The sequence below is a fragment of the Camarhynchus parvulus genome, chromosome 2 (genome assembly GCF_901933205.1).
Source record: "Camarhynchus parvulus chromosome 2, STF_HiC, whole genome shotgun sequence".
In the NCBI taxonomy this organism is placed as follows: Eukaryota; Metazoa; Chordata; class Aves; order Passeriformes; family Thraupidae; genus Camarhynchus; species Camarhynchus parvulus.
In genome coordinates, this window is record NC_044572.1 from 114,770,857 (window position 1) to 114,784,717 (window position 13,861).

At 38.7% G+C, this 13,861-nt stretch overlaps 1 protein-coding gene across 1 annotated transcript in view; it reads right to left on the reverse strand.

Annotated features, from left to right (window-relative positions):
• Nucleotides 1-3,117: 3,117 nt before the first annotated feature.
• CA8 (carbonic anhydrase 8) overlaps nucleotides 3,118-13,861 on the reverse strand; it is a 48,669-nt gene continuing 37,925 nt past the window's right edge. Inside the window, exon 9 of the mRNA XM_030943475.1 lies at nucleotides 3,118-3,591. The gene's annotated coding sequence lies outside the window, so the exon portion shown is untranslated. The remainder of the gene's footprint in view (nucleotides 3,592-13,861) is intronic.

Sequence of the window (13,861 nt, forward strand, 5' to 3'; positions counted from 1 at the left end):
TTATTCCCCCTGAGACTCCCCCATTTCTGCAAGAAAGGAAGTTTCCCTTCATTCTCACTGGAGTGGATGTGACAACCATGAAAGGAATAGTTTGCCCAAGGCCATCACTGCACCACAGGCTGTGCCCACCAGTCAAACTCAATGAAGGTGAGCCTGTGTTTTTACAGCAGGGTCTGGAGAATGTGGATTGGTGTGACTTCTTGTGAAGCTGCATGTGCATGGATCTCCTCTCCTTGTTCCTTCTGCAATCTCAGCAAAATTCAGTTGAAATTTCTCAGCAAAATTGTTTTTTTTTCTTTATGTTGCCCGGCTGTTAAGCACTTTTATCTCCTCAGTAAAAGTAGTGTTCAATTACCCTCTGAGAGTCAGGAACACAGATGAGTCAACCTGTAGGATGCAAACCAGGATAATGGCCAGGGACCACTCTTATGGATGATCACTGACAGCAGGCATCTGCCCCAATTCACCCTCCTTCTCTCAAGAGCCGGATTTCCTCCTATTGCCAATGCCTTCTTACAGTTTATCAGAAGTCTGTGCAGCCAGCTTTTGCCTGATGAAGCACAAAGTTGCTTTTAAGTATTATGTCATGGTTTTCGTGACCAGCAAGTGTGCAACTGCTCATCTTTTGCAAACTTATAATTCACATTTCTCTCTAAATAAATCTCTAAAATTACATGAAGCATTATGTCCATTAACATTTACATTTAAAAATACTTCCAGAGAACAAACTGATTCAAAATTTTAGTAGCTGTAGGCTTGAAGAGGAAATTATTAATTGACAGTCTTACACTACTCTCAGAACACCCTTATCAGTTTTTATGATTTCTTAAAAATATTAATACAGAGGTAGGCATGTGGAAGTCCAATTGGAGAGCAGCAGAACCTTTCCACACTCAATAAAACCTCTGATGGGTGCAGTATAACTGAAATAATACACCAAGAGCCCTTCCTGAACATTCCTCCATGTGGATTCCTACCAAAACCAGAAAGACTAATTTAACTTCTCCCAACACACAACAAATGTGGGTTGATCAATCTGTAATGGGTGTGTTTTGTGAATGAATTTGTTGTTATAATTAGATCCAGTTTTTAAGACACAAAACTGCTATAAGTATTTTTACCAGTGGGTTTTATTTTTCTTTCAAGGCCAAGCCTAGAAAAAAAAAGTCTGACAAGTGTTGAGACAAATTTACTAACTTCAATTCCTCAGCAGTAGTATTTATATGACTAGAATTTCACTGCACAAGGCAATGCTTGAAAGAACAGCAAACACAGGAAGGGAGCACAGGAAAAGGAAATAATGGACTATTTGGTGGAGACATTACATCATTTGCTTTGCAACGTATCTGTATTTCACAGCCACAAGATATCAGCCAGCTCCAAGATAAGGAAAATGTTTATTTAGAGAATAAATCTAGCTCAGATTTCATCATAATGTCAATATTTGCCATATTACTACTACAGTTCCTGTCAGTTAACACTCAGTAGTTAATAGTATGTTGTATGCAAAGGGAGAAGATCTGAATGAGCTGTGTATATAACCTGAGAACTGCCAGGTTAGCAACATGGGTCTTTTGGGGGGTTCATTCATTGCTAGGTGCAAGGAGACAAGAACAGACCTTCACCTGGCAGAAAACAGCTGACTTCCACCTCACACATTTTGGTTTTTTTCCCAAGATTTTAGTACCAAACCTGACAACTAAGACAAATTATCAGGCTCCTGTCAAAAACTACAGACAGTCCAGACAGGCTATTGCAGCAGAGACTTCTCCTGCCCTCTGGTATGATGCAGATCAGTGGGAAGCCAGGGTCTGGTGATCAGGTGCTGGGGTTGGGATCTGGCTGCAGCTGCTTGGGAGTAACTACTGAAGGAAGAGGGGCAGCAGCCAGTGAAGCTGCTACACACACATGTTGCAGACACTGCAGGTGGAAAGTGTGGTTTTAGCCAGCACTGAAATCTTGAACCCATTGTATAGATAATGGGGTTACACTTCATTAAATGTGGGCAGGAGATGGAGATAACCCTAGGAAATATAAGTTTCTCTAAGCCCAAGGAACAACATGCTGATTGTTACTCTGCTAAGCCCAAATGAACAAATGACCTCACAGTGGGCAGCTTGCTTTACATTTTCTGTGTATTTATTGCAATGCACCAAGACTTATCTCCAAAGGAAGCACGTGTTTCTGCAGAACACCCAGTTACAAACACATCAAGTGGTCAGCAGTATCTGGTTCCCCTCACCCAGTTCACAGGCACTGTGTTGGTTTGCCCTGTGGTTTCTGCTGCCCCAATATAAACATAAATTACTCAGAGAGCTCATAACTCATCATTCAGCAGTAGCTCTCCCCATAACCCTTGACAAGGTAGATTAAGGGTGCCCTCTGACTCTGCATTTACTATTGCCTGGGAATGACTTTGTGACTGGTGATTGATCTGCTCCAGGGGAGTGGCCTCCCCTTTGTGAGCCCTCAGTTTGCACCTTCACTGTGCCCCAGACTGGAAATTGCCATCTGTGCCTCTGGGGTTCCTCCACTGACACAGATCTCTGCAATGTCCCTCATGCTAGGACAGGGGACCCCACTAATGGCTACGGTGATCAAAGTTATTGCCTCTCACATTAGTGACTCTGTCCTTCAGATCTCGTTGTTTTCTTGGTGTTTCAGGAATTAGAAGCTATGAGGTCAACTAGCTGGTTCAGACTACCCTTGCCTTATATTCTCTGTCATGTAAGTCATGTGTGGCCCAGCGTGGCAACCCCCATGCTAAGCAGCCAGCTCAGGACATGCAGAGTAAGTGCCCAGGCCACCATCCCAGCAATGTACAAAACAAATAGAACTGTCATAATTCACAGGAGAACAAAGACTGAAAATTTTCTGCCTCAACTGAACACCATATCGCAAAGTTCCATGGCTCACCAAGTAGAAAATAATCCAGACAATTCTGTTTCTTGTTATATTGCTTAATTTTACTCAGTTCCAAACTGTCCTTCTTCTCAGTAAGGTTCCTAGTAATGCAAATGTCATTCAGCTTTATTCAGATAAATCATGTCGAGTGCATATGTCTAGCAGAGAAGTTTTCCTTTCTGCCAAAAAATTAATTCTGAATTTGTATAATGCTCTTTGTGAACAAACAGTGTTTTCATTACCTTTGTAGAATGCATCTCCCTTCTATAGAAAATATGGCTACTGACAGCACAAGAGATGATATGGAATAAAAGCAAATCCAACATTCAAAACAATAATGGGTATTTCTACATATTAGCATTCATACCATGCTTAAAATCAGTACTACTTGGATCACAGATGACTATTGAATGCTATGCCAAAGTAGCTATAAAAGCAACGATAACGACAATTTGAAAATAGTTAACAGTGTGAATTGGAATATTTAATATGTTTTCTTCTTTTAATGTACAGCCCATTCCCAGAATTTCTCTGGACCATGTGGACAGACCAACTGTCACAGCTGTCTATCAAGGCTGAATTAGATGAAGACAAACAATACAGGCTTTGTGGTTCAACTGAAGCAGCAGTCTCAAAAGTTTCCATTTCTCATCTGCAGGCACTGTGGGAGCATTGTCTTCCCCCTCTCTGAAAAGAGAATGGAACAATTATGTTACTGAAATTCCTCTGCAGTGGGTCTGAAAGACTGTTTATATCCAGCCAGGAAGACAGGGAAAACTAAAAGCTGGGATTTCATGACAGCAGGTGGGAGCAGTTTCAGGGTATATACTTCAGTGACATAATGGTACCAATTCTTCTCTTTAGGGTAAAGCCAGTGCTGCAAGGCTTACTAGCAATTGAGGAAATGGCAGTAAAAATGCAAAGTTAAATGCAGTGGTAAAATTATTAATTTGAAACAAAGTTTTTAAACCGGCTTTCTGAATCAGTCTGGTAATTGATTATAACCTGGTGGCCATGGTAGTAAACTAGAAAGAAAAATATACTGGTCACAGAGAACTTTTTACCATTTACTATTTTAGGGGCCTTACTAAGTGAGGTGCTGAGTACCAGCTCTCATGGGAGTCAGGTGGGCTCAAAGGGTAGAAAGCAATCACTCAATTTCTCCTAACAGCAGTAATATTCATTAGCAGCATTAATCAATACTTGATTTCATGCAAACACGTATTTATGTGCTTTGGCATAACCTTAAGAATCCAGGTGCTCAGGTTGCCCCAGTGCTCTCAGTTCAGAAGCAGTGGGCATGAGAGTGTCTGACTGCTTCATTCTGTTGTAATAATAATTTCCTTTTTTTTTTCCCTGAGGTTATTATAGGGCTAACAATAGCTCAGTGTGTACACACAAACAATCTGAAAGTGCTCATGTGCAAATGGTCACCTGGGGCTACAACTGCTTGTAGGAAGTGTCAACTCATTCCAGAGAATTCCCACTCTGATCCTGACAGGGGAAGGGGATGTAGAGGTTGTCAGTAACCAGCAGTGCTGCCAAGAAGTCAGTGCCTACCCACAAGACAATCTGTGATTTCCACATACCCCCTGGTTATCACTCAATACCCCCCCAAAGCCACCTTGTCTGGCAGCGGCACCATTTGATGGTCCCCTTGAAAAGCTTTCCACTAGCTGCCTCCTAAGGCAGGCTGTGAGCTGTGAAAGGGTTTTACACTCCACATAACAGCACAGAGGATTCCCAGCTCTTCCTGAAGCTTGATATAGAGGTGTAACATCAAAAATCAAAACATCAACAAAGTAATAATAACAAGTTATTATTCTCCATCTCTGGAAAAACTCTTGGCACGTTTTTCAGTTGGCTATTGATACAAGGGTGCAGGGACCAACCAACTCCCTCCCTGAATTAAACAGAAAGTTTCCAATTTTGTGGCCAGAGGTACTGGATCAATGAATAAAACTGAACAATCCGAGTGAGAAAATTCCAAAGAAGCCAAAATATTTGTGGTTTTAAGGTTCCATTTAGGTAAACTAATGCTGTGACACAGTGACACTCCCTCAATCTCAATTAGTGCTTAAACTAATTAAGAAAATTGTTTTACACACTGCAGTGAGTAGTGGCTCTCTTCTTTCTTGGATAATCCCTAGTGTGATGTAAGGGTGATTGAGTATCTAATTACTCTTTAATTGAATGCACATTTTGTACATTTTTAGCTAGTTCAACCTTAACGCTTTTAGTCCAAAAGTCAGTGAAATCAAGTTGAACCGGGATTTGGTGCCTATTGTATCAACAAATTACTTTTTGAAGGGAGCCTAATTATGAGCCAGTCTGAAGATTTCAGCTGTGTTTGTTACAGAAATACTTTACGTATTGTCTGACAAATAATTGATTGTATATATTGGTAATGTTATAATCCATGTTTACCCTTGTTTATTCTTGTTTCACAATAACTTTCCTACTTTCTGGTGAAGTCCTCTACAGATCAAATAATTATTCCCAAAGAAAACCTTCCAGGATCAGTGCCATAAAGTGTAAATACCTGCAAAATCTGAGAGTTCTTCACAATACCCATGGTTAGAAAAAAAAAATTATTAACAAGGTTAACCAAAGCTCAGAATTCAACCTCAGAATGTAAAAAATCATTATTTTTTCCAAGAAGATTTATATCTAATTCTTTCATTTACAAAATGTTATGCACCTGTATTCTTCACAGAGAAAGTTTTCTTGCATAAAACTGGGAAAAATGGAACACTATAAATTTTATCTCAGAAACAAGGAGCAGAAGTAGGAGCAAAGACAAGGAGCAAAGCTAGTATATTTTTAAGAACCAAAGGTCCCAATATTCCTGTAGCAATAGAAACAAAATATTTAAAAGAGAAGATATGAGAAAAGTTCAGTGAAAAGGATTATTTTTCAAAGTCTCCCAAAAGTGTTGAGAAAGTGCAAATAAAGAGACTATGGAGAAATGAGATAGGATGTCCACAATAATCTGTCTTTCCATCTGATAAGGAGGAAGTAAGATGTCCCACAGCAGCAGTTTTACGTCAAGATCAATACACAAGATCAAAACCTTTATTCTGCTGCTTAAAAGTGGCCAATCTCTTTCCTGGAGAGCTTTTCCACTTCTTTTGTCTTACCCTCCTCCTTACCCCCATTGTCTCACACAATGCCCTTTTTCTTCATAGAAGGATCTTGCCTTCTCCTCCTTAACATCAACATAAATCAAAGTTTAAGAGTTTTTTAAAAAAGCAAAATACAAAATACATAGATGGCAAAACCTTGTATAATACTGACAAAACATTACCTTTATCCTACTCCTTCCTAAAAACAGCACCTGAAAGTACAGCCAGGTGTAGATTCAGAGTGTCTCAGAAAAGGAAAGTGAGCACCTTATCAAACCTTATCATTCTTGAAACACTTTGCATTCCTTCCATGAAAAGGTTACAATTTATTGAATCAAAATCAAGTTCTGTGGGCATTTAGCTACGTCTGGCTAATAAAATATACCTTTGTTTGTTTTGAGCTGTGGGGATGCATAAATGTTTTTAAAGAAACTTTTGTTGGGTAGCACTGCTCTGTCATAAACTCTGGTCTTATCCATAAAACATTGCTAACAACAGTTAGTGCTGACATTCTGGTTTTTGAGTGGCAAGTATCAGTTGCAAAAACATTTTCAGTAATCCAAATAACTTGAAAGATTTCATTTGCTATTTATTTACAAAACATGTCTGTTTGCTTAGCAAGAGTTTGCATATTTTTCATTGCATTGGCTTTATCCATACAAAATAATCAGAATTAAAAAGTTCCAATAAGAGTAAGGATCTGGGCTCCCCTGGATCTTCAGTTTCAATGGAGTAATAATGTTCTGCTTAAATCTGTATGATTTCATCCAGGTAAAACAGAGTGCACTTCCACAACATTGGTGAAGGAGGAAAGCATACTGCAGGCTTTCTTCTCTATACTGTACAGACATGTGTACCTGTGTGTCCTTCTAGTATCTTTGATAATTGAGAGTCTATTACATTATATTTTACATGCACCACTATCTTTTTTTAAAAATGGGTGCAGCTTTATCAGTGATGACTTAAGCTTCCCACTATTTTGACTCACCACTAATTTGCAGCATTTTCCCCATAAGTGAAAATACCATGGCAGAGTTTCAGTGCATGTTCAGACTCTAACTTGTGTGTTGTAATTGCTAATAAACACGTTGTGAGGGTGTTTTTTATGGCAGGCACTCTGGGCTCCTGGCTACATTATTAGTTCCCAAGCAGCAGTCTACAATCCATACATGGTTTATGGTAAATTGCTGGGAATTATAGTCTCAAAACTCTTTTTATGAAAAGGTGATGCTAACAGTGAATTATGAATCGGAAAGACTGTATGATGCTGGTAGAAACTCACAGGTCACAAAATTTAGGAGCACTTGTCAGCATGAAGTATCTAATTTGAAGCATAAGCAGGGATCTGACTCCTAGACTACCTTGTGGTGTTTTTAGCTTTGAAAAGGAAGCACAGTCATCTTTCCTTCTTGCTTCTTTACATGCAAAGGGATTTTGAACATTTTCCATTCCTCCACAATTCATATATTTCTAACAAGAGCTGAGTAAGGAATTGAACAAGCGCAATTCTACTATGAAACTAACTCTGAAAACTCAAAATGGTTTTCTTTCTCATTTAGGGCTTGATCACCTGCTATACTGATGCTCTGGCCTGGACACATAAATACCCAGGACATCAAGGACCAGTCAAAGACTCTTGGCTGCCTCTGGCTACTAAGTCCCTACATTCTGGCCCCCACATCAGAGCTATGTCACATAAGTAACAAAATAGTTTTTCTAGTCACTTATCTGAATCATCAGCAGTGAGAAAAAAAATAATGCTGATATTATAGGGTTCACTTGCAATCTCAGTGCACTACCCCCTGCTATTACAATGAAGCAGTGGAAAACAGCCTCAAAAGGCACCATTTTTCAGCCATTCCTGGAGCTTTTGGTTACCTGAAGGCTCCAAAAATTTTGTTTCCAGTAGGCCTCTGATTATGGTGTGTGGCTCACAAGCCAAATATGTTTGGCCCTCTGTCCTACAGCCATGCACTCAAGTGTAAGCACATTCTCAAGAACTCTGAAGTGGCAGCAGAGGGCTGGGCACTGGACATTACACATTAAATACAGAAGAACAAGAATAAGTTTTGGTGATAACATGAAGTTCAGTTCCTTTAAAAGACTGAAACTTAACAATTAAACCAATCACCTTTTAAGCACAAACTCTTAATTTATGGAGACAAACAATAACCAATAAAAAAATCACTCACTTAGAAGAAGTATAAATACTTATATTTCAACAAATATAGGAAATTGGTGTTTGCATTTCTAAAGAACTAGTGTTGATAATCTTTGTGTCAGGTTGATTCAGGTTTTTTCAAACAGGAAAATGATAAGAACAGTTGTAGTAGCCTAATGATGCATGGGTGCTGACAGCTCGTTCCAGCTCTGGACCTACACAACAGGAAAGGATAAAATCCCCAAGTGTTAAAACTTCTGCAGAGCAACTTGTTTGTGAACTTCATGAATTGTAAATGCCACTAGTAAACTGAGAGTAAAGACACATGGATTGCTAATGTAAATGTCCATTAAAATATAAATTTCACTGAGATCTGTTTAAACACAGAAATACACAGAAGTCCATAGCATTGCATCGCCCTTCACATTTCTAAAAGGCAAGGTGCAGCTCCATGGCTCACTCTGAATTTGAATGGTTTTTCATATGCTACAATCTATTATCATATAATTCACAATTCCAGAAAGAGGAGAGTGGACCACCACCTGTTCAGTACTAGTTCATTCCCACTGACAACAGCAGATCCCCTATTTATTGTCCTGGGGAAAGGGCAACATAGCTTTGTAGCCACAAGAGCTGCTCAGCAGCTTCAAAAGCAAGGAATTTGCACTATCTATTCGCAGAACACACCAGATAGTCACCACATCTCTAATGCTGTGCCAGCTTCTTCTTGTCTGCTCAGACCTCTCAGTGTCAAGCAGAGAGTGTCTGCAGCATCAGAAATGCAGTCTCTGTTCCTCCCACCCCAAATTACACCTTCCTGTTCCTCAGGCCTAGCAAAACCTTGCTATTTTAGTGATGTCATTTAATTGTTTTCTCTAATCTTGAATTTACAACTAGGAAAACAGTAATTATATGGAGCATGTTTTGAATCTGAATTTCTGCTATCATAATTTACAGGACATTGGATAAACTTGCAGCTACTTGCAGTCTGAGCCTACCACAGATGTACCTGTATGTATGAGTACATATATGCACTTGTGTACACAAAAATTGATGCTTTCTCAGGAATTTCTGAATCAGTCACAAAAAAATGTTCAGGAGAACTTGAGTAATGTATATATGTAGACAGAGTAGGTATAAAAAAATCACTCTTGGAGGATAATTGTTTATGAATACAAAACAAATTGTGTCTGAGATGGGGAGTTTTGAGACGACTCACTGGAGATCAAATTCTTTATTTTATTAATTATTCTCAGAGGAAAGCAAATTAAAGTTTATCACTTTAAAAAGAAAGTATTCTTTTAGAAAACTGGTTTTTTAGAACAAGTTCTTACAGTCATCTACTAAAACAGTCTTCAATGACCTCTATAACAGGCACCTATTTGACCTCCTCTTAGTAAACAGGAGCAATGCCATCTACCTACTCTATGCATGGAATCATGTGTATACACCCTGGTGTATAAAGGGATAAAGACACGTTGGCATTCCATACTGAGTTCATTACCATTACAAATTCAAGTTGATACAGAAGTGTTTGAAATCAGAAGTCTTGCTCATTCACAGATAAAGCTGTTCCACTGATGTAAAAGAGGGGAAAGGCATGTCTATCAAATCAGCTACATATAAAGCAACAAGAATTAAAGAGGGGGTGATAAATCCATTGGAAACCAAAACTAATGCTGTCTTCAGTGAAGAACACGGTACTGGAAAAGTACTTATCCATTAGAAAAGGTGGCAAGCCCCAAAATTCCAGCAAGCCTTCTGGAATAGTCACAATTCACATCTTGAGATGTGTGTCAAGCCTACAACTGTCAAATAAATATCCTTTAATGAAACAGAAGATTTAAGATTTTTGTTGTTTTATTTCTAAGAGCAGTAGCATTTGTTTTCCTCACTGTTAGGCTTTGCTGTATAACAATAACTATAAATCTTATTTCAAGATCATCTGAAATTATCAAGAAATAGCTTAATGCCCATAGCAAGGGTTCTGAGTTAAGCAGGAAGTAAAAATGAAAGTAGCATTAACACTGAGGAAGCCACATAGTTATCACTTCTCTTTTCTTTCAGAAAAGGACTTGGGAGTCCTGGCAAACATCAAGTTCAAGCTAAGCCAGTAATGCACCCAAGGCAACAATGAAATTCTGCAGCTTTCTAGGCTGCACCAGGAAAAGCATTGCCAGCAGGTGGAGGGAAATGCTTCTACTCCGCACTGACAGAACATCTGGAGCACTGGGCCCAGTCCTGGGTTCCCCAGCTCAGAAGAAACACAGACATACTGGAGAGCAGCAACAGGCTACAAGCATGGTAAAGGACTGCCATTAAAGGATGGCTGAGAGAGCTAAAACTGCCCAGCCTCAGGAAAAGGTGTTTCAAGAGGGATTTTATCAATGCGTATAAACAGTCTATGAGAACAAGTAGAGAATATCACACCAGACTGCATCTTCAGCTGCATACAGTGAAAGGAGAAGAGTCAACGGGTACCAACTTGTGGAGGGATAGAATGTAAGAGAATAATGCAGAAGGCAATCTCACCCCTGAGGAGTTGCAGCTGTACTAATCACCAAAGATTAGGAACAGGCCTGCCCTTAATAGGCCACAGCTGCGTCCAGTGAGGATGAGTGCTATAAAAGAGTGGGTTAGCTGGTGGAGAAGGGAGTTGGAGTTTGTTGTGCTGTGAAGAAGGAGTTAGTACTATGAGGAGATGCCCATGAGAAATCACCAAGAAGGTATGAGAGCTTTGTAATAAGATGACAAAGCCAACTCAAATACAGGAAATTTCATTTAAAATTAAGAAAAGCCTTTTTCCCTGCAGGGGTGCAGAGGTATAAATTGCTTAGAGAGGTTAAGGAGCCTTCATCCTTATGATATACAAAACCCAACTGGACATGGCTCTGGGCAACCCACTCTTTAAGTGTTAGGCTCAGTGTTAAGCAGTTAATACTGCTTTGAGCAGAGGATCAAACTAATAGATCTCCAGAGGCACCTTTCAATTATGACTACTCTGTTATTCTATTGTTCTTCACTCTCTAAATCTGAACTCAATTTTTTAACTTTCCATGTCTGAAAGCAAATCTGTACTGAGCTTTTTCTCCAAACTCCTTAACACCTGACTGCTTCTTTCACTACTGGATATGATTTAAAGAGGTTAGAAATTTTTTAAACGGCTTTTTCAAAAGAAATTTATTTGAAAACTTCAGCAATGGCAGGAGAAGGAGGATGAAAAGGTCATTTAATGGGATGTAGCTTGGATGCATGTCAAAAACCCCTACCAAAACAGATTTCAAAAACTCATTAACCCCAAGCTATAGCTGAGAGAGATACATTTTCAGCAGAAAAGAAGCAGAGCCAGGAGAGGCCAATTAGAAAGCAGCAAGCTTATTTTAAAACCTACTGGGTTAAAGAGAACAGAGAAGCTACAAAGTTCTATCTGTTTTGTCAACCTGAGGGCCCCCTTTAGAGCCTGGCCAAACTTTGTCTTAGAACTGGAGAGGAATGTTTTGAGATCTGGGCTTTTCCATGATGGAGGAAAATTTTAAAAAACTTCTTTCCCTGGTATTACACACCATGGTATTCAATGTTTGTGTCAACTCTGCTTCTTACTCAACAAATTAGAACAAATTACATCAAAGATCAACATATGCCATTTGATCATAAGCCACAAAGGGTTCAGTTTTGTCAAGGTTTAAATCAAGGCTGAGGAACAGATGTTCTGAAGTTTTGGGAGCATGGTGTGCAAAGAGCCTGCATTCTGATTCAGTCAAAATTAATTAGACCTTTCAAACAACCTTTTTCTACTCCTATGGATACACTTATAGAAACATTTGTCTCCTTCTTTCCCCGGCAGAGTTACAAGGTCATGGCAAACTAACATTTCCCAAGGTTCTTCAAGTGGCTGTGCCACATTGGTTTGGAATTAAAAAAAATATTTAAAACTTTACTGACAGGAGTTACAGAAGCTTTGGCAGAGGGGCATAGTGTATAAAAGAAGTCAACCATTGTGTTTGTAGTTGTAATGTTAAAGACATACCAGAGCTTTAAAATAAAAAGCAATCTGCTGTTTGAAAAGAAGAACTGCTGCTCTTGAATCACTAGGAAGATGCTGCCCTGAAAAGTATTACTTCCCCATCTACTACTGAGTCTTTATAGCAATATTTGGCAAGTGCCAGCAGTCCCAGCTTAAGGGACTTCCCTCATTCCTGCGAAGGAAGGAATCTTTCTGAGGATTTCTGAGGTCTGTGTGAGGAGCTACTGTTCCTCAACACCTTCCTCCTGGAGAAGTGTGAAGAAATCACTACAAAGTAAGTAAGATTGTTTCCTTCTGTTTCTACCCCTTTGCACAGAAGAAATGTGAACAAAGCCATGTGATTTCTTTTTACACTTCCTTTTTTTCAGCTCCCTGAACTCAATAGCAAAGGTATATAATGAAACCTTGATTAGTTCTGTGCTACTAGGACTGATGCACACAAAACTGAAAAGACCTGGCCAAATGAATTTCTGATAAATAATTCAATCAGGTGTAGAGAAACAAGTGTCATTTCTTCTGTGAGATACATTGTGCCATGAGTCACAGTTCTTCCTCAGTGCTTGAGTGTCCATAATTAGTATGGCCCTACAGTGAGGACTATTACTTTGCATTAAAAATTCCATCATTTGAGAATTAAAACTGCAGATTATTTTGTGAAGCAAAGCAGAGATAAATCTTATTACATAGAAAAAATCTTTATAAGTATTGACAAATGTAATAAACTTTGAAACATGAAAGCAAAAGGGAAATTTTTGCATTTCAATTCCATCATTGTAAAGGAAACTCTTTCATGCTTAAAATTCAAGCTCAGTCTGTCAAATAATTTCACTGTTACAGACTTGAATTACCTGCACTGGCCTGAGGACATTATTCACTCTCTGAGAAAAATTGTACTTTAATATTGCTACGATTTTCCCAAGTAATTTTTATGCAGAAGCTAGGATGAATTTGAAACATCCATTTCAAGATTAAAGTGACAACATTTGGTTACTGCAGAGAACCATGTAATTGCCTATTCGTCTTAGGGATATGCCCAAAATTAAATATGGGAATGAGAAAATAATATTAAAAAAAGGGATCAATATTTTGGGTTTTTTGTTCAACTTCTGGGATGCAGATATTAAATAGCGTTATAAAATACAAATAAACCCTTACTTCAACAATATTTAGATGCATACACTATATCAAATGCTTATGCTATATGGAAAGACCATGAAATTGTCCTAGTCAATTTAATAATTTCTATCATATGCAGGAGGGACGAAAATCTTCTCACTTTGTTTTATGGATCTTTTGGAAGCACTAAATTATCAATCTTTTTTTGGGTTATCTGCTGCCTGATCATTTGTTACTTCACATGAAACTGGGGTCTGGATCCAGAGCATGCTCTGAATGGGCTTAACTCCACTACAGAGCCTGACATGAACTAGAGAGGGCAAGAATTTAAAGTACAAATAAATATCCTTACCCAGAACAGTTTATCAAAATCCTTTAAGCAGCATGCTTTCCAGATTAAGACTCAGATGAATCTGTTATTTTGTAGCTTTGAAGAAGTGAGAAGATGCATAATATAAAAACCTCAGATTTTCTATTTCAACAGTAAATAGGGTCCTGCATTAAAGCAGGATCACTTCATTTCAAACTCAA